The following is a 19955-nucleotide window of genomic DNA, read 5'->3' as shown; positions in this document are numbered from 1 at the left end:
GACACTATTCAAGATCTTTATCACTTCTGTGAGCATTCAGGAAAGTGGAAGAAAGTTTTCTATGTCTAAACTTTCTCCTATCTCAGCTCTAAATCTTCTCTGGCTCAAGTTTTCTTAACTTCCAAAGCTCTCGCTAAAAAGTCAAAACCCCTTCTACATTCACTGCTCCAGCTCTCACTGTGGCACTGTACCCCCCTGTCCTGCCCAGGAATTCCAACCTTATGTCAGAACCAGCCCTTGGCCGGCACCGCAGCTCAATAGGCTAATCCTCCACCTAGCGGCACCAGCACACCAGGTTCTAGTCCCGGTCAGGGCGCCAGATTCTTTCCCGGTTGCCCCTCTTCCAGGCCAGCTCTCTGCTGTGGCCCGGGAGTGCAGTGGAGGATGGCCCAAGTGCTTGGGCCCTGCACCCACATGGGAGACCAGGAGAAGCACCTGGCTCCTGGCTTCGGATCAGCGCTATGTGCCGGCCGCAGCGCGCCAGCCGTGGCGGCCATTGGAGGGTGAACCAGCGGCAAAGGAAGACCTTTCTCTCTGTCTCTCTCTCTCACTGTCCACTCTGCCTGTCAAAAAAAAAAAAAAAAAAAAAAAAAACAGCCCTTGTCCAAAGCCTACTCTCCCTGTCTTATCTATGATCCTCCTCCCAGAGAAGGAAAAGCGAGTTTGGGAACAGGCCCTGTCTCCATGCCTTCACTCTCTGGCCCTCAGCCTCCAACTGGTCTGTGCCCCTCCCCGTCCTGTTCCAATTTTACAATGAGAATAGCAAGGGTGTAGAAATTCCATCCCTGGAGCTCTCAAGCTGCTGTCCCACCCTTCTGTTTTATCATGAACAAGCCAGACAGGATTATCAGGTCTTCTCATGGGTTTTGTCCCCACCTTGTAACTGACCTTATCAAGTCTCCTCAATCTCTACAAACTCGATTTCCTAGTCCCATTTATTTCCCAGATATTTCTCTCCCAACCTAGTGAAATAATGATGAAGACTACTGGAGCTTCAAATCAGCAGGTTCACCAGGTTAATTAATATTTCCAGACATATCTCCTTTTCCCTAACTGCCCCTTACTCTGTCAACTATCAGATTTTCCTCTTTAAAAATCTCTCTCCAACAGAGGGGTGTCCATCCACCCTGAAGGATGCTATCCCATTAAACCTAACATAATAGTGAACAATCTCCAGTGCAGTTCTTGGCCTTGGCACATTGGTCCCGAGCCTACAGTAACCTTGAGACCTGTCTGGCAGCTGCCTGAACTTTTGTTTCAGAGGCAGTCCCAAGTAGCTGACTGCTGACTATGGCATCTTGGTCTAGGTGTTCTTTGGTTAAAATGAAAAGTAGACTCAGATTCAATTAGAATCTAAAAAGATGTCTTTGGTAAATAACAATATCATGCACGAGAATTTGGTTCAGCTGTAATGACATTGGGTCTAAAGGAATTTCTCTCTTTGAATCTAGGAAGATCACTGCCTTTAAAAAACATCACTTTGTAACTTGCCAAACTTATTTTGCAATTTGTTTTAACAGGTTTCTGATGATATAGCAATGTGTGATCAGTACTTGATGAAACAGCAATGGGTCATCAGTACTCGTTACAGTCCCTGATTTATACACTCACTGATTTATAGCTAGAGTTTTATAAAAGTAGTAGAATTCCATATGAATTCAATTTTGACCTTAATTCAGTTAGAGATATAATACCAGCATCCTCAGTCATCTAGGTGTAAATGCTAAATGTAAATTGAGCAAAGGCAAATGATATAAATGTGTCTAAATGTAAACGCTGGTACAATTAACACCTTATATTCTAAAGAAAAACTATTTGGGTTTGCTAATGTTTTCATAAATTATCCATATGAAAATAGTTCAACACCCACTTGAAAGTAACTAAGTTTGAAATTTGATGTGTTATCTTATTTAGAATATGTTGTCTTCTATCAGTCTATTTTTCTTTGACATAGAACTTGAATCTGATAATCTGCTAAAGCAATGAGGTTTTTGCAATGCATAAATGTTAGTAAATATTTTAAATCATCTTAAAAATCTGTTTAAAACCTGCAGCATCTCCTTTTGATAGTTTTGTCTAATTAGTGACTCTGTCAGTTTTCTAGCCAGCTCCAGGAAGCTATTCTCTTCCCTAGTTCTGACTCTGTTAACACTGTTCCAAGTTATGGGATATAATTCCATGCACTAGCTCTTAAAGTTAAGATTTTATTTCCAATTTTTGAATGGCCAAAGAGAATACTGTTAAAGTAATTTACCGGCCGGCGCCGCGGCTCACTAGGCTAATCCTCCACCTAGCGGTGCCGGCACACCGGGTTCTAGTCCCGGTCGGGGCGCCGGATTCTGTCCCGGTTGCCCCTCTTCCAGGCCAGCCCTCTGCTGTGGCCAGGTAGTGCAGTGGAGGATGGCCCAGGTGCTTGGGTCCTGCACCCCATGGGAGACCAGGAAAAGCACCTGGCTCCTGGCTCCTGCCATCGGATCAGCGCGGTGCGCCGGCCGCAGCACGCCGGCCGCGGCGGCCATTGGAGGGTGAACCAACGGCAAAAAGGAAGACCTTTCTCTCTGTCTCTCTCTCTCACTGTCCACTCTGCCTGTCAAAAAAAAAAAAAAAAAGTAATTTACCATGTTCTTTACTGTTCCATTAAGCTCTGACTGTTTAGGAACAACTGAGTTTTGAGAGTCACGGTTTGTGGGGCTGATGCCACTGCCTGCATATGGGCGCCGGTTCTAGTTCCCTGCTGTGGCCTGGGAAAGCAGCACAAGATGGTCCAAGTCTTTGGGCCCTTAGACCCACCTGGGAGACCCAGAAGAAGCTCCTGTCTTCAGATCAGTGCAGCTCCAACTGTTGCAGCCATCTGGGGGGTGAACCATCAGAAGGAAGACCTCTCTCTCATTGCCTCTCCCTCTCTCTCTGTGTAACTATGAGTTTCAAATAAATAAATTTTTTTTTAAAGTTAAGGTTTGTTTGAATATACACTCAACATACACTTAATGGGGATGCTCTCCCCATTAAACCTAACAATGATCAAATCTGGTCTATATTATGTCATGATATTAAGGGATCCTATTTCTACCATGTATTTTAAACCTCCTTGGCATCTTTGACAGGCATCCCCCCCAAAAAAAATACACACACACACACACAAAAAAAAATCAAAGTTCCAAATTCTCTGGACTTTGATATTTCCTGTTGGGTCCCTGGAAATACCAAAAAGTATGTCTCTCTTCTTGTAGAGATACTAACTAATCAGGCTACTTGGATTATATTACAGGTACTGTCAAGATGTGAGGTGGTGCTAAAGTTACAATAATGTTAAATGCTACTGATCCAAACGTCCAAAAGATAAAAAGTTTAATGATCTTGTGTTACCAGACATGATGGTTATTTTAATGATAAAGGCCCAGACACCTTAAAGGGATGTTTTATAAAATCCTACAGGTGCTTTCAAAAATATTGCATGGAATAATCAAGTGCCTTTTCTTGTTGGCTAATGAGTTTATAATTTTAAAACATGGCTACTTAAAGCCATTGTTATCCACAGTTTTGTATTCTCCACACCCTCTAAGAATCAGTTACTGCTCATGAAGTTAGAACGTTGTTGATTCTGTGTTTAAATGTGTCCTTTTAGGTTCCAAAGGACCTCTTTCTCCCTAATCTCTATTGTGTTCACACTCGAGGACAGTTCTATAAGCAGATAAGGCAAACACTGTGCTCCAGGTTCCAACTTAGAAAAAGTAGGGTTAATTCAGATTACTAAAAGCAGACAGTAATTCTAATTGGTTGATGGTAATCCTAAAAAACAGCTAAAGATTTTAGGAAACAATTATGGAAGCTGCCTTATTGCACTATCTTGTATGCCATGTTACACATGTGCATATATTGTATGTATACATGGGAAAGTTTAAGAACTGTTTTAATTAGCTTATAGACAAAATATTGCTCATAAATATAAATTGCTAAGTTAATCAAAGATACTTTTTGTTTGCTTTATGTGACCTAAATCTCTGTACCAGATGTTTTAAATTTATTGACATGTTTATACTTGGGTTTGCTGGTCAAACAAGTTACACTTGTGTTAGATGTTTAAGCAATGTTTCCAAACACATGTACTCTTGTCTTGAAATTTATAGAAGGCATTGGACCTTCTGGTAAATGTTTTCTTGAATCATTAATTAACAGTTAAATCACTTGCTAAGTTTTCATTTGATATTGTTATTGTCAGCAAGCGATCTGGGAAGCCTGACTTGTTCTCTCACTTCTCTATTCTACTCAAGGTGGGAAACTGACTCTATACTGAAGGACTCTCCAGGATGTACAGTTTTATCTTTAGATCTTATAAAAGGGATAGCTAACATTTTTCTGTAGCCAAAATGAGAGCTTAAATTATGATTTCACAGCCAGGTTTACTTAGCCATGGGCACAGTAAACAGGCAAAATCTCCCTTTTCAAACCAAAATGAAAGGAGATAAAGTTTTACTAATGATTTCAAATGTTATATATAAGATGGTCATCATGTTTGATGTTAAAGTAAAGTCATAGCTTTCCTCATGGGCATTGTCTACCTTACAGAAAAACCACTATCAGAACATGCCTATGACTAAAGACTTCTAGTTTAGGCCACCAAAGATTAGAGATGGGAATGAGCACCCCCTTGACTTGCATCTTCTTAAAGGCTTCCTCTGGTTGGCTTTAACAAAAACCATAAGGAAAAGAAAGCTAGGCAGCAGGAGCAATGTAAAGATAGGTGGCAGGCCAATTAATGGCTGCTCTACACAGTGATCTGCCATCAAGGAGACCCAACAGCCCAGTCCACTGCAGTAGCTTTCCATGTTGAAAGCCAGGGCTTCAGCAGAAGTCCACTTATGAAGAGCCCTGGCAGCTCTGCCAGCCAAGAGTTGATCACTGGAAATGGAACCGCCCTGGAGTCGAAGGACGCCCAAGTCAGAGCCACAGATCTTCTTGGCTCCAAGCTGAAGAGCCTTCACTTGGCTCAGCTACCAAAGTAACCACTGCAGCTGAGAGAATGGCCAAGTAGGGTCAGCAACATTGCAGGCAAAGCTGTACACTTCCTGTTAGAGATGCCACCTGCCTTTACCTGGCCTGCTCTCCTGCCAGGCCAGCTAGGTAATGGAAGTCAACAGGGTACCTTACTAAAGAGGTTCACGCCTCCCTTATAATGTACCCCATGTGAAGAGATAGATAGGTCTGAGCCTCATAACTGAAAAGGCCTTAAAGCCCACCAGATTATTATCAGGTCCCTTCTGTCAGTTTCTATTTGCCTCTCAATTGGAAAACTTACTCGTGGTTTCAACAGCAGCTTTCTTAGGTCCTCTAATACCCTGTCTAGTTCACTTGGGGCCTCATTTATTTGTTTTTTTTTTTTTTTTGTTTTTTTTTTTTTTTTTTTGACAGGCAGAGTGGACAGTGAGAGAGAGAGACAGAGAGAAAGGTCTTCCTTTGCCGTTGGTTCACCCTCCAATGGCCGCCGCGGCCGGCGCGCTGCGGCCGGCGCACCGCGCTGATCCGATGGCAGGAGCCAGGAGCCAGGTGCTTTTCCTGGTCTCCCATGGGGTGCAGGGCCCAAGCACCTGGGCCATCCTCCACTGCACTCCCTGGCCACAGCAGAGGGCTGGCCTGGAAGAGGGGCAACCGGGACAGAATCCGGCGCCCCGACCGGGACTAGAACCCGGTGTGCCGGCGCCGCTAGGCGGAGGATTAGCCTAGTGAGCCGCGGCGCCGGCCGGCCTCATTTATTTGTAATCATAGCCTCTACTCTTACATCAATGGCTCTACTCCTGACCCATGTGTGTTGATGGTCCTCTCCCCCACCTAATGTTGTATGATTGTTCAGAATTTTTCTACAAACCCCTCTATCTGCAAAAGACAAGTGAGCTTTCTCCCAGTCTTGGATGGGATCAGCTTCAAACCACATCCATCAAACAGTCTTCACTAGGGTACAGAGGCCCCTTCATTGCCCCTCTATAAAATCCTTTCATTACTTCGTTTGTACCACTCCTAGGACCATTGGCTGCTATTCTCACCCTGGTCTTGATACTATCTTGTCTGATTAAGTGTTTACAAGAGGTGATAAAGGAATGAACCAAAGCCTTCACCAACCAGGTAGTCAACCAAATGCTGCTACAGGGATATTCTTGGCCCCCACCCAGGAGAATGTAGCTTGAGACATAGCCCTATGCCCACGGAAAGTAACTCATCACCCCCATGTCAGTAGGAAGTAGTTCTAAAGAGAGATCATCGTTCCTCCACTCCTCCTGGACTTTTGGGGCTGATGTAATCCCATACAACACTTGCTTTCTTAAAAACAGAAGGAGGTAATGTTAGTAAAATGGCACAGTCTTATCTATGGCACAATCTACACCCTGACACCTTCCTAGGCTCTAACCCCCCCCCCCCCCCCGCTGCCACTGCTTGAAGTCAAGTGACCAAATGGCCCAACCACAGGTGTCAGCTCCACCCACCCCACCCTAACCGGATCTGCTGCTCCTATTTCACTGCCCCCTGCAAAGGTATAATAGGACCTACTTCCCATACAGGTGCTCTCTCTTGAACTCTCTGCCTTGACACGCCCCCCCCCCCCGACTCCGCCTGTCGGACCTCCCCCACCTGACAATAAACCCTTCCTCTTAAAAAAAAAAAAAAAAAGTGTCCAGACATGTATTTTCCCAACTGAGAATCAAGGCATTATAAAGTCTTACGGAGCACAGCAGAGGGAAACTCAAGGTAGGGAAATGGTTTAGAATGCTACTGCAAAACCATAGTTTAAAAAAACAAACAAAAAAATTCAAACTACTATGGTAACATAGAAACTGAGGGAAAGAAGGATTGAAGTAATATTTCCAAATCAACATAACCAGTCCAACTATGAGAAGTGTGGTTGGACAATGGATCAAAGGCAATGCCCAGATGTCCTAACTGCGTATTTGGATGGTAGAGCTAAATATTTGGAGAGTGAAGGTGAGAGTGGGTTCAATTGTTCACTCATCCACCAAGCACTTACCATGTACCTAAACACTCTCTAGGTGTTAATGTGGTAAACAGAAACAACATCTCACATCTCAACAGAGAAAGGCAGTGAAAGAAAAAATGCAGGGTATAAGTAACTTCCATTAGGATGACTGGTTTTCACTAGGGTGTTCAAGGAGTCTTTTCCTGGAGACACAAAAAGAGGCATTACTGGTATCTAACAGTGGTTTTATCATGCAGGCTTGGAATCAGAAGACTTGATCTTTAATGCCAATCTTGCTGTTAACTGGTTGCTAACCGGTCTCCCCACCTATGGTATGAGGATAATACTTAATAGGATTATGAATTTTAAACAGACAATATATAGTATTTGTGTGTGCATGTGTGTGTGTGTGTATCCAGGCCTGTGTGTCATCTTAGCTCGCTGATTTGTAGCCAAAGCACTCTATAAATAAGAATAATGATCATTAAGGCTAACATTTAATAGCCTTCCCCAGATCCATTCAGCACTTACAGTTTGATGTTTTGTGCCTTCATTCAACAAGTTTGCATGATGTGCCTATTCTGTGGTTGATCTGCTTTAGGAGCCAGCAACCCAGCAGTGAACAAGGCGGAGAAGTTTCCAGGCTTCAGCACCAAAGCTGTTTCTGGCAGCTTTATCATTCTCAGCAGTTGGGTCTTTTCACTTCACAGACTATCTAGGCAGCTCCTTGATGTACAATCAGCAATATCCCCCACCATGATCTCATATTGTTCCATGTCAAGGGCCATATATGACAGCTAACAGCTTCACTAGGGTCACAGAGTAGGGAGAAAATCAGATAGCTGGTTCACCATTGCCCATCTTCGATGATATAAAGTCTCAAGTTGCTTGAGAGAAAAACAAAACGCTTGGCTCTATAGAACGCGTTCCAGTCAACACTAGCAGCCAAGCTGGAATCTCGCTAAAACTGCATCCTGGGGCCAGTTGTACTCTAAATAATGAGGCTTACATCTCCTAAGTGGGAGCAATGGGAGAAAAAGCTGCAAGAGGAGAATGGAGCCAGACCACAGATATTTATGAACCAACAGGCTTCAGAAGATGCAGAGTTGCTAACGAGCGGCCACCATTCATTTCTGAGAGGGCGCTGTGTGAGGGTCTCCAGTCGGGCCTCACAGCTATGGTCTGATTTAGAGCCACTAGGCGTGCTTTTAAAACAGCCAGGCCTGGGCCCTAAGCCGCAGAGATGCCAATTTAACTGACTGGGGTGGAGCCTGAGTATCACTAATTTTACAAAGTAGCCCAGATCATTCTAATCTTGATGATCTTTTTGGTGAACCATGTATCTGAGTGAATAAAAATCAAGGTGTGATTTAAACTACAATATTTGGAACAAGGAAATGGTAAAGTGAAGCAAAATTGTAAAAAAATTCATATTTATATTTTATAGTCCTCCCTGGTTCATCTTCAATTACTATTGTCCCTACAATAAAATGCTGTTTATTGAAATTATAGCCAGCACTGTGACGTGGCAGGAAAAGCTGCTGCCTGTAACTTCGGCATCCCATATAGACTGGTTCGAGTTCCTAGCTTTCCTTCCCTCTCTATCTTTCAAATATGTAAACATTAAAACAAAACGGGGCCAACACTAAATCATAGCAGGTAAAGCCGCTGCCTGCAGTACCGGCATCCCATATGGTGCCAGTTTGAGTCCCAGCTGCTCCACTTCTGATCTTGCTCTCTGCTATGGCCTGGGGAAGCAGTAGAAGATGGCCCAAGTGCTTGGGTCCCTATACCCACATGTGGAAGACCCAGGAGAAGCTCCTGGCTTCAGATAGGCCCAGCTCCGGACATTGTGGCCATTTGGGGAGTGAACCAGTGGAATGGAAGACCTCTTTCTCTCTCTGCCTCTCCTCCTCTCTCTATATAACTCTTTCAAATAAATAAATAAATCTTTTTTAAAAAAAGAAATTACAATCTCAATTGTAATAGATCACATTACACATATAAATATTTCTAATGAACAGCTTTTGAGAGTATACAGTATGAACACAAATACAAATAGAATACATGTGTTAAAATTCCTAAAATAACTATAGCTTTCAGAATTTAATTTTTCACAATTTCTTTTATGTATTTGAAAGGCAGAGGGGCAAAGAGAGAGCTCTCAAACCATGGTTTACTCCCTAAATGCCCATAACATCTGAGGCTGGGCAAGACCCAAGTGAGGAACTAGGAACTCCATCTGGGACTCCCACATGGGCAGCAGGGACCCAATCACCTGATCTATAACCTGTTACCTTCCAGGGTGCACATTAGCAGGAAGCAGGAATTCGGAATGCAGCTGGGGTTCAAAGGCAGGCACTCTGACATGAGATGCAGATATCTCAAGTGGCATCTTAATCATTGTGCCCAACACCTGCCCCAGAATTTTATTTCTTGCTGTCTACCATCTTTCCAAACTTTCTGTTAAATTTGAGCCTGGCATCCAGTTTAATATATAATAGGTGCTCTATATTGTAGGATAATTAGTACCAAAAAGCAGCCAATCAAAAGATGACTATTCTTATAATGAATAGTTTAAAAATGGGTTAATAGCATTCTCTTAAAACTAGAAGAAAAATTATTTGAGAAATATTTTAAAAGGTCCAAAGAGAGATAAATTTTAGTCATTGTATGACAAAATTGTATAAAAACATTGCATGACCTTCTTTACTTCTAATATACTCAAAAACAGGATTCATTTAATCTCCAAATGAGTTGGTGTTGTATTTACATTATATTTCAGCAACAAATGCCCACTGTGGAAGTTAATAACACATGTAGGAGAAAATGGCACCATTAAGCCCAAGAAATATTTGAATGCAAACTAGGTTTTTTCAGATAAATATCTGCAAACGACATGTTGTAAAATTTTTGCTCCATATCCAACTTTACTAATGGATAACAAGTACTCTCTGTGTATTACCCTAAAATTACTATCATAGCAAAATGAGACAATTAGTCACTGACACCACTAACACCCAAAACATATTAACTTACTTAAAAGACTACACAAAAAATGATTCACACACAAAACAGCCTTAATTCCAACAACAACCTATCTGAAGTTCCAACATAGTTTTGCCATCAATAATTTATCTTAAGTGGATATATAAAATATACTCATAAAATTCAGTTCCAATTAATGCCAAATAAGTATTAATTGATAATTATAAAATAATTTTATAATGCTTTAGTGTTCTTTAATTTAGAGAGAAAGGTATCATCACCCCACTTCTCAAATGTGGAAATTTATGCTCAATAGTGGTAAGTACAGGGGCTGGCACTGTGACACAGCATGTTAAACTGTGGGTTGTGACATCACCATCCGTACAGGAACGCTGGTTACTGTCCAGGCTGTTCTGCTTCCAATGCAGCTCCAGTCTAAGAACATGGGAAGACAGCAGAGGACCACCAAAGTACCTGGTTCTCTGCCATCCATGTGAGAGACCCAGATGTAGCTCCTGTCTCCTGCCTTTGGCCTGCCCCAACCCTGGTGGTTGCGGACATTTAGGGAGTGAATAAGCAGACAGAAGACAGAAATCTTTCTCTCCCCACATCCAACTATTTTTTCAAATAAATACAACTTTTTTTTTTTTAAGTGGTAAGTACAACCACCCAAGAATGTTTGGTTAATAAAAGGTATCGGTAAAATTCAAGTCCTAGGGCTGGCATTCTGGCGAGTTAAGCTGTCGCTTGCAAAGTCAGCATTTCATATCAGAGTGCTGGTTTGAGTACCAGGTGTTGTGCTTCTGATCCAGCTTCCTGCTAATGCTCCTGGGAAGGCACTGAATGATGGCAGAACTACTTGGATCCCTGCCACTCATGTGGGAGACTAAGATGAAGTTTCTGGCTCCTGGCTCCTGCCTGACCCAAATCTGTTTATTGCAGCCATTTGGGGTATTAATCAGCAGAACAAAAATCTGCCTCTAGTTCTTTCACTCTGAGTTTCTTTCTTTTTTTTTTTTTTAACAGGCAGAGTGGACAGTGAGAGAGAGAGAGAGACAGAAAGAAAGGTCTTCCTTTTCCATTGGTTCACCTCCCAATGGCCGTTGAGGCCAGCGCGCTGCAGCCGGCACACCACGCTGATCCGAAGCCAGGAGCCAGATGCTTCTCCTGGTCTCCCATGCGGGTGCAGGGCCCAAGGACTTGAGCCATCCTCCACTGCACTCCCGGGCCACAGCAGAGAGCTGGACAGAAAGAAGAGCGACCGGGACAGAATCCAGCACTCCGACCGGGACTAGAACCCAGTGTGCCAGCGCTGCAGGCGGTGGATTAGCCTATTGAGCCACGATGCCGGCCTCACTCTGATTTTCAAGTAAATAAACCTTTTTTTTTTAAAAGTTCAAAGCCCAATCTTCCTACATATAGTACAAATTTAAAACTTTTGATAGTGTATCAAGATGCATTTAAAGAATATTTATTTATTTTTTTTTTAGGAAGAACAATAGAGAATTGGCTTTCCTTATTACTTCTTGGAATGGGCCCACTTCTCTGTAACTTACACAACAGAAAGAAAAATTAATTTTTATTTAATTCTAGAAGGGTAAAGTGGGAAGTTTTGTCATGAAAAAGGCAGAATTTGTTACAAATGACATTTTAAGCAGTTTCCACCATCTTTGAATCCTTTTGTTCAAATTAAAACCACAAGGAGTAAAGCCCATAAAAATACACTTGAAACAATTTCATCATCATCAAATCTGTATTTCAGCTCCTTTCTAAAGTTTATATAGCCAGAAGCTAACTATTATTTAGGTCACTCTAAAACCCCCCAAACCACTCACCCAACTTACAATCTTTGCATAGTATCCGGGGTGGGAACCGTTATCTACCTATTTAAAATTATCTCATGCCTGGCACAAAGTACTGTGTATCTTTTTAAAGCCAAGTTGTCTTTCTCCCCATTATGGTTTGTGTCCAAGATATAACTTCATATTTGTGTGATTATTTGATGAATGTCCAACTGCTTTCTTAGAGTTGAAACTCATGAGGAAAACATTCAGTACCTGTTTCTCTTAGTATTTATATTCCCATTAATGTGGCATGCTGCTTGGCAGGAAGTTGCTCCTTGTGCTATCATCAATTTAACAATAGTCCAGTCCCTAGGCTAGCAGAATAGTTTCTGGTAAACATGTACCCTAAGTATTGCTATCGTTATTATTGCTGTGTGTTGAACACATGAAAGAATCATTGTCATTTGTACCACAACATAATGTAGCTGACAAATCACCTTTCATAATCTTTATTCTTAATACTTTTTTTTAAAATGAGGCTAAGAATAGTAAGTTGATCAGAATGATTTGGCAATGTTGTGCATGTAATGCCATGTCAGAGACTAAATTAATCCAAATGAGTTCTAATCTGGGCAGCTCCTAAAACACGAAACAAATCAGATCCTCGGGATTTTAAGGAGCCAATAACCCAGTCCTTCAAGGAGTATTTCAGGCCTGACACCCCAACCCTTTTACTCAGCAGGGCAGATTGTGTTTTCCAAAAGTGGTAGCAACAAGGTATTTCTCCCCGTGTCCTCATCTGCAATGTGACCTGCAAATTCCCAAGCCAAGAATTAAAATCTATTTTCCTTTCTCTTGAATCTAAGTTGACTTCAGAGACTTTCGAAAAAGTCTAGTTCTGCTACTTACAAGACTAGATCACAAGAAACTCTACAGCATCTAGCCGAGCTTCTTGAAACCACTAGCTGAGCCTGGCCAACTCACACAACCTTGAGATACCAGTAGTAATTCATCACTAAGATTAGAAATAGTTACACAGCAATAAATAATTTGAAAATTCAGGAAAAATGCATGCAGTCCCTACTCCACACAGTGCAGTATGCTAACTTTTCACTATGTGTTAATAAAAGTCTTTGGCAAATGACAGGGTTCAGAGCATCACCATTAACCAAGTAGTTGCAACTCTTATCCTGTTCCCTTGCACCTGGTAGATGTGCTACTTCTATGCAGGTGACTGTTCTGTAAACTTCCTGGACCCTCTGCCTGGAATGCTCAGCCAATCCCATTTCCTTTGTTTAGCTACCTACCACTCTACTACAAACTGGTTGGTTCTTTTTCACTCCTAACATCCTGAACTTATCAAATGCACTATTTATCACAATTCAAATTACTCAATACAAGTATGTCTCACAACAAAGAACACACATGACTGTTTGCTGCCTCCTTACTACAGTACAGCATCTCCGGATGGCACAGTATTTTGTATAGTTAAAAAAATATCAAATGAATACATACATCAGATATCACAGCTATATGTTACTAGATGAGAGAAAAGGACCTTCTCAAATCTGAGGCTTCCTAACTTTGTTTTTGTCAAAGATGACAGTGTAATCTCCAATGAGCTCTGAAGTTCTGGGAAAGTAACTCTTCTGGGAAGTCTTTGCACAGTAAGGACTGGCTTGGTGACAACAAAACCAGTAATACAGTATCAACCTCATCAACTCCCAAGTGCCCTCTTGGCAAGCCTCCTCACCACCTTTAGCATCCAGCTCAATTTACAGCAGCATTACCCAAGAGTGTGGTGGAGAAAAAGTGTACAGTCTTCAGAATCAGAGAGGATTGTAAAGACCTGCAGGCACATTCTAGTTCTGCAAATTGTAGTTGTGACCTACTGAGAAATTTACTTCTCTGGGTCTCACTTTTGTAATATATAAAAATGGAGATAGTACTTATTTCTGAAGTTATGATACAAATGAAATAAAGTAATGTATAAACAACCTTTACCATGTAGGTTACTCATTTAAGTAAGTTCCTTCTCTTTGAAATGTGTAGCCACCATTTACTTTACTTAAGAATATTCCACTGCAATCATCATGACATTAATAGTAAAAAGGCACATCAGCTTTGCTCCAGAATGTAGAGGGGCCAACTCGTGCAGAGGGTTAAGCCCGAGTACCAGATTGAGTCATAGCTGCTCTGCTACCCTGGGAAGTCAGAGGAGCATGGCCCAATTACTCAGGTCCCTGCCACCCATGGGGGAGACCCGGATGTAGTTCTGAGCTCCTATATTTGCCCTAGTCCAGCTCTGGCTCATGTGGCCATTTGGGGAATGAACCAGTGGAAAGAAGTAGTCTTTCTCTGGCTTTCTATCTATATCACTACGCTTTTCAAATAATAACAATTAAAATATAAAACAGAGCTTCCAGAATGTTGACCTAATTATCCATAAGTAATTGATTAAAAGAAAGGAAATATTTGTGAAGCAGTATGTTTAAGATGTAGGTAGGCAAGAGGCAAACCAGAGTCTCTCTTCTCAATATTCCTAAGACAGGTAAATTTTTGCTTACACATTTCTAGGCTGAAACCAGCATTATTTTTCATGGTTGTAACTGCAATTTTAAGAAAGTTTCTATTCAGAAAAGAAAGAAGTAATACTTTTCACTGGCTAAAAATCCAAGGAAAAAGAATGACAGTCTGATTGCCAAGGCTGCAAAATCTGGAATTAACAATTACATCAAGAAACAGTCATCCTCCTCTTTGTTCTAGTACTACCAATTGGCAACATCATAAGAGAAACATGCTGATAAGACACAGAAGGTTTAATGAGATAAAGTACCTACTTTTTTCTTTTCTTCTTTTTTTTTTTTTTGGACAGGCAGAGTAGACAGTGAGAGAGAGAGAGAGAGAGAGAAAGGTCTTCCTTTGCCGCTGGTTCACTCTCCAATGGCCGCCACGGCTGGCGCGCTGCGGCCGGCACGTAGCACTGATCCGAAGCCAGGAGCCAGGTGCTTCTCCTGGTCTCCCATGGGGTGCAGGGCCCAAGGACTTGGGCCATCCTCCACTGCACTCCCTGGCCACAGCAGAGAGCTGGCCTGGAAGAGGGGCAACCGGGACAGAATCCGGTGCCCCGACCAGGACTAGAACCCAGTGTGCCGGTGCCACTAGGTGGAGGATTAGCCTATTGAGCCGCGGCTCCGGCCAAGTACCTACGTTTGATGTGAGTCTTACCCCTTCCAGATAATAAAGGTCTACAAACTCATCAAAACATTTATCTGCACATGTAACTCTTGTCACTCAGTGTCTAATATTCTTTACTATTTACAATATGTAATCAATCTAATACTTTAAAAATAGGTTTGAAATTTTTCACAATGAAAGCATCTGAAACAAAGTAACAACAGCTAAAACACAAAAATTTCAAAGAAACCATTAGAAGGAAAGATCCTTCAAATGGTATAAAACAGTTCTGCAATTGAAGATCAAATTTAGCATTCAGTTAAATTTTGTAATAGTTTGCAGTTCTCTTTGGCTGCAAGCAAGCTCATTTGAGAAGAAGATTTGCTGGCATCAAGTCCTAGGAAGATTTATTTTGTGGATCCTTATATGGAAGGGGAATGATGAAAATGAGATAGAAAATATCTTTTGAATATGGAATAGAGAAACTATTTTCTTACAATTGTTTCTTTTAACAACTTTTGGTACACACTAAGAACATAAAAAACTATTTTCTTATGAAGTTTAAATATGTTGCTTCCTGAAGATATAAGAGATCTTCAAAAAGTTCATGGAAAGTATCTATTATGAAAAAATATGTATGGACTTCAAAAATGTTTGTACCAAAATAAATTCATCTTTTAATTTTTTTTTTAAAGATTTATTTCTTTATTTGAAGACAGAGTTACATAGAGGGAGAGACAGAGAGAAAGGGAGAGAGACTCTGCCAATCATTGGTTCACTCTCCAAATGGATGTAACGGCTGGAGCTGTACCGATCTGAAGCCAGGAGCCAGGAGCCAGGAGCCAGGAGCCAGGAGCCAGGAGCCAGGTGCTTCTTCCAGATCTCCCACATGGGTGCAAGGGCCCAAGGACTTGGGCCATCTTCTACTGCTTTCCCAGGCCACCGTAGAGAGCTAGATTCGAAGTGGAGCAGCTGGGACTGGAACCAGTGCTCATATGGGATGCCAGCACGGTATTTTTAATTATATTACTACAGTGAAAGCTTTGCCACAGAATAGCATCAGAACACAGATATTTGGGAATCGCTCCCTTACATGACTTCACTGAAGCCAGGGTCAGCTTCAAGGGTGACCTGTACATTTTCTCAGGGCCTCCCATTCAGGAGAACTTTACACTTCGGGTTTCATGCTATGTGGTCATCATTTTGATTGAATGACTGAATTCCTAATACGTTTTTAACAAAGCACCTGGTCTTTTTACTTTGTACGGGGCCCCATAAACCTTGCAGCCAGTCCTGCTGGAAGATATTGTGGACATCATGTGTGTCTCATGGGAGCCTATCAGAGTCATTTCAGCATTTGGTTTCTATTGAGTACCCAAAGTACACATGACACTACCCATGAAAGTAGAGCAAACCCTCCAGAAACAAGAGAAGGAGATGGCAAGTCAATGCTTACAGTGAAATTGTGGCAACTGGTCCATCCCAACTCAAAGTCATGTCAGCTCAGTGAGCATCAGGGACAGATAACTTGAGAGAAATGCTCTAAATCAAAGGAATTATAGTTTGCATCACTCAACTGATGGAGCCAATATTAAACTGAGATTCATTAGAAAATGTACAAAAAGGAGTCCATATTTGGCCTAGTGGCTTATCTGCCAGTTGAGATGCCTGAATTCCTTATCACAGTGCCTGGGTTTGAGTTCCAGTTATGTTCTACCTTCTGAAAGTGATCACTATTCAGTTCTTTTTAAAGTAGATGCTGAATGCTATCAGGTACTTGTCTCCCATGGTCTCCAAGCCTCCCTTCCTTAAAGTTTCCTTTCTCTGATTTTACTAAAATTATCTCACTAAATTGAAGGAGTGGTATAGCTAGACCTGTTGGGTCCTTCATCACAAGACTCACAAAGTCATTTATCTCCCTATAGTAACATCCTGATGCTAGGTCTAGTCTTGATGGTGTTTCCAGAAACCTGAAGACTTGAAAACCAAGTCACCATCACCTAATTGAAGACCATTTTGCCACCCACAAGATTTCCATAAGAACATGATGTGACTAGGCAATCAAAGGCAAGCCAAGAACACTGCACATCAACACAAGCAGAACACAAATCTCTCAACCTCATCTTCAATCTATAAGAAACTTTACCATTAGCACTTCCAGGAACCCAGGATTTAGGGGAAAGCTGTACAGCTCCTTGCTTTGTGTTTTGCAATAAATACCTGGTTTAAAAAGATTTCATTTATTTATTTGAAATGGAGAGATAGAGAAGGACCTTCTTTCCATCTGCTGGCTCACTCTCCAAATATTCAGTACAGCCAGGGCTGGGCGAGGCCAAAACCAGGAGCCTAGAACTCCATCCAGGTCTCCCACGTGGGTGGCAGGGACCTAAGTATTTGGGTCATCTTCTGCTCCTCTCCTAGGTGCATTAGCTGGATCAGAAGCAAGGCAGCAGGGCCTTGAACTGGCACTGCAATATGTGATGCTGCTAAATACCTAATATCTTCTATGACCCTCCTATCAGTAATTGGCTTGCTGTGTGTAAGGCGAGCACACTCAGGTTTTTGGGGTTCTACCACAATTTCAGCTTCCTGATAATGTACATCTTGGGAAGATGAGCAGGTAATGGCTCAGGTATTTGGATCCCTACTACCCACGTGGGAGACCTAGATTGAATTCCTGGCTCTCAGCTTCAATCTGGCCCAGCCCTGGCCGTTGCAGATATTTGTAAAGTGAACCAGCAGATGGCAGAATTCTCTCTTCCTCGCCCCCATCACCAATTCTTTCATAACACAATGTTTTGTTTTAACAACATACAAAAAGCATTGAAGTCATCCTGGCAAATGTCAATGTCCCTTATTATCACTCCCATAGCCTATAATACGTCCACTTCAAGAGTCTGCCAGAACAAACTGGCCCTAACAGCTATACTCAAGTTGTCTTCCCAGCTGTGGTGTTTAAAGATTTAATCTTTTCCACATGCATTTGGACAATTTTTGCCCAGAATATTAGCATAGCTGAAGTAAAAAATGTTCTATAAGACAATAATTAGCCACAATAATTAGCCAAAATGTGTTATGGATAGAATAATATGGAATTAAGTCTAACTTTCTCTGACACTTCAGAACTACATGGTCCTAAGCAAGCTACTTAATCTCCACAAAGCTGAGTAAAATTGGTACAGAACAACTAGAGTAGCTAACTGAAGAGTTTAAGATATAGTTATTTGTTCATCTGAATGGAAGAGGGGGAGGGGGAGGGGAGAGAGAGAGCGAGCGATCGAGCGAGATCTTCCATCTGTTGGTTCACCCCCCAATGCCTGCAGAGTCAAGGCTAGACCAGGAGCCAGGAACCCCATCCAGGTCTCCCACATGAGTGGCAGGGTTGGGTCATCCTTTGCTGCCTTCTCAGGCACACTAGCAGGTAGCCAAATTGGAAGCAGAGTAGCTGGGACTTGAACTAATATTCCAACTTGAGATGCTGGCAGTGTACCACTATAATTGTTCTCAAAATGAAGAGCTTAATGTAATGGTTGCAGCAGCCACTCCAGGGTGATCCCGGCCCTGCTACTTACTGTTGTATAGCCTTTGGAAAGTTTCTCTATCTTAGTGTCCTAAGGGTACCAATTAAGTAGTTTTCAATCCAAAAGATCTGATAAGTAAAAACCCATAACTCTGATCCCCACTGCACTGGTAATGTATCCCAAAGTTGTCGCTGTTCCAAGTTGACAGGGAGGCCCCTGGCTGACCAAACTCTGCATTGCCAGCCCTTCTGTAGATGTCAAATAATGTACCTGTATTTGTTTCCCATACTTTCTCATTCTCCAGCACTCATACTCCACAATATTGACCTTACATAAAGTATTTGGCCCCACATATATCTATTCTGACAAAAAGATGCGTTTCTGACTGGACTTGGGCTGTGAGTCAGGTGTATCATGCATCTGACCTACTACTTACTCTGCTTTGGGTATCTGTAGGTACACAATATAGTCTGAATGTATTCTACCAAAATTCAAACATTGAAATCATAACCACAAGTGCGATAGTTTTAGGAAGCAGTCAGTGATTAGACCTTGAGAACAGAGCTCTCATAAATTGGATCAGTGTCCTTGTCAAAGGGGCTCCAGAGAGCTGCACCACCCTTCCCCCCTGTGAGGATACAGCAAGAAGGTGACACTGTGAACCAGGGAACAGGTCCTAACAAATCACTCTGCCTGCATCTTTAGCTGGGATTTCCCAACCTCTAGAAAATAAAGATGTCCAAAATCCATCTCTGTTGGTAATAATACATAGAGTTTATTTTATATAAAGTCCAGACTAAAACATTATAGATTAATATTCTGGTTAGATTTATATCATTTTATTAAAATTATACTTGTCAGGCCCCCAGTAGAATGTATACCCTTAAAAATAAGGGCAGCACCTGGGTGAGGCTGTGTTCCAGTGCTGTTCATTAAACAGTGCACATCCCTCCAGTCGGCGCCGCAGCTCAGTAGGCTAATCCTCCGCCTTGCGGCGCCGGCACACCAGGTTCTAGTCCCGGTCGGGGCACCAGATTCTGTCCCGGTTGCCCCTCTTCCAGGCCAGCTCTCTGCTGTGGCCAGGGAGTACAGTGGAGGAATGCCCAAGTGCTTGGGCCCTGTACCCCATGGGAGACCAGGAGAAGCACCTGGCTCCTGCCTTCGGATCAGCGCCGTGTGTGCCAGCCACGGTGTGCCATTGGAGGGTGAACCAATTGCAAAGGAAGACCCTTCTCTCTGTCTCTTCAGTGTGCCAGCCGCGGCGGCCATTGGAGGGTGAACCAATGGCAAAGGAAGACCTTTCTCTCTGTCTCTCTCTCTCACTGTCCACTCTGCCTGTCAAAAAAAAAAAAAAAAAAAAAAAAAAAAAAGGTAACTAAGCAAGGGCTCAGCCCAAACCAGACTCTCAGTAACTATCAATGCTCCTGAAAGACACTTTCCTTTCTTTCCTGCAAAGGCCATCTATATGAGGCTTTAAGTCATTTATTTGGGGGTTCAGTATTTTATGAGATTCTTACCCTT

General features: G+C 42.2%; 1 protein-coding gene across 1 annotated transcript in view; it reads right to left on the bottom strand.

The window, feature by feature from the left end:
• Positions 1-19955, bottom strand: part of NAV3 (neuron navigator 3) — a 966035-nt gene that overhangs the window by 768360 nt on the left and 177720 nt on the right. The window lies entirely within an intron of this gene.

The sequence above is a fragment of the Oryctolagus cuniculus genome, chromosome 11 (assembly GCF_051225735.1).
Source record: "Oryctolagus cuniculus isolate XC-2025 breed Fujian yellow rabbit chromosome 11, ASM5122573v1, whole genome shotgun sequence".
In the NCBI taxonomy this organism is placed as follows: Eukaryota; Metazoa; Chordata; class Mammalia; order Lagomorpha; family Leporidae; genus Oryctolagus; species Oryctolagus cuniculus.
The sequence above is the reverse complement of the archived record's forward strand: the minus strand, read 5'-3'. Positions and strand labels throughout refer to the sequence as shown.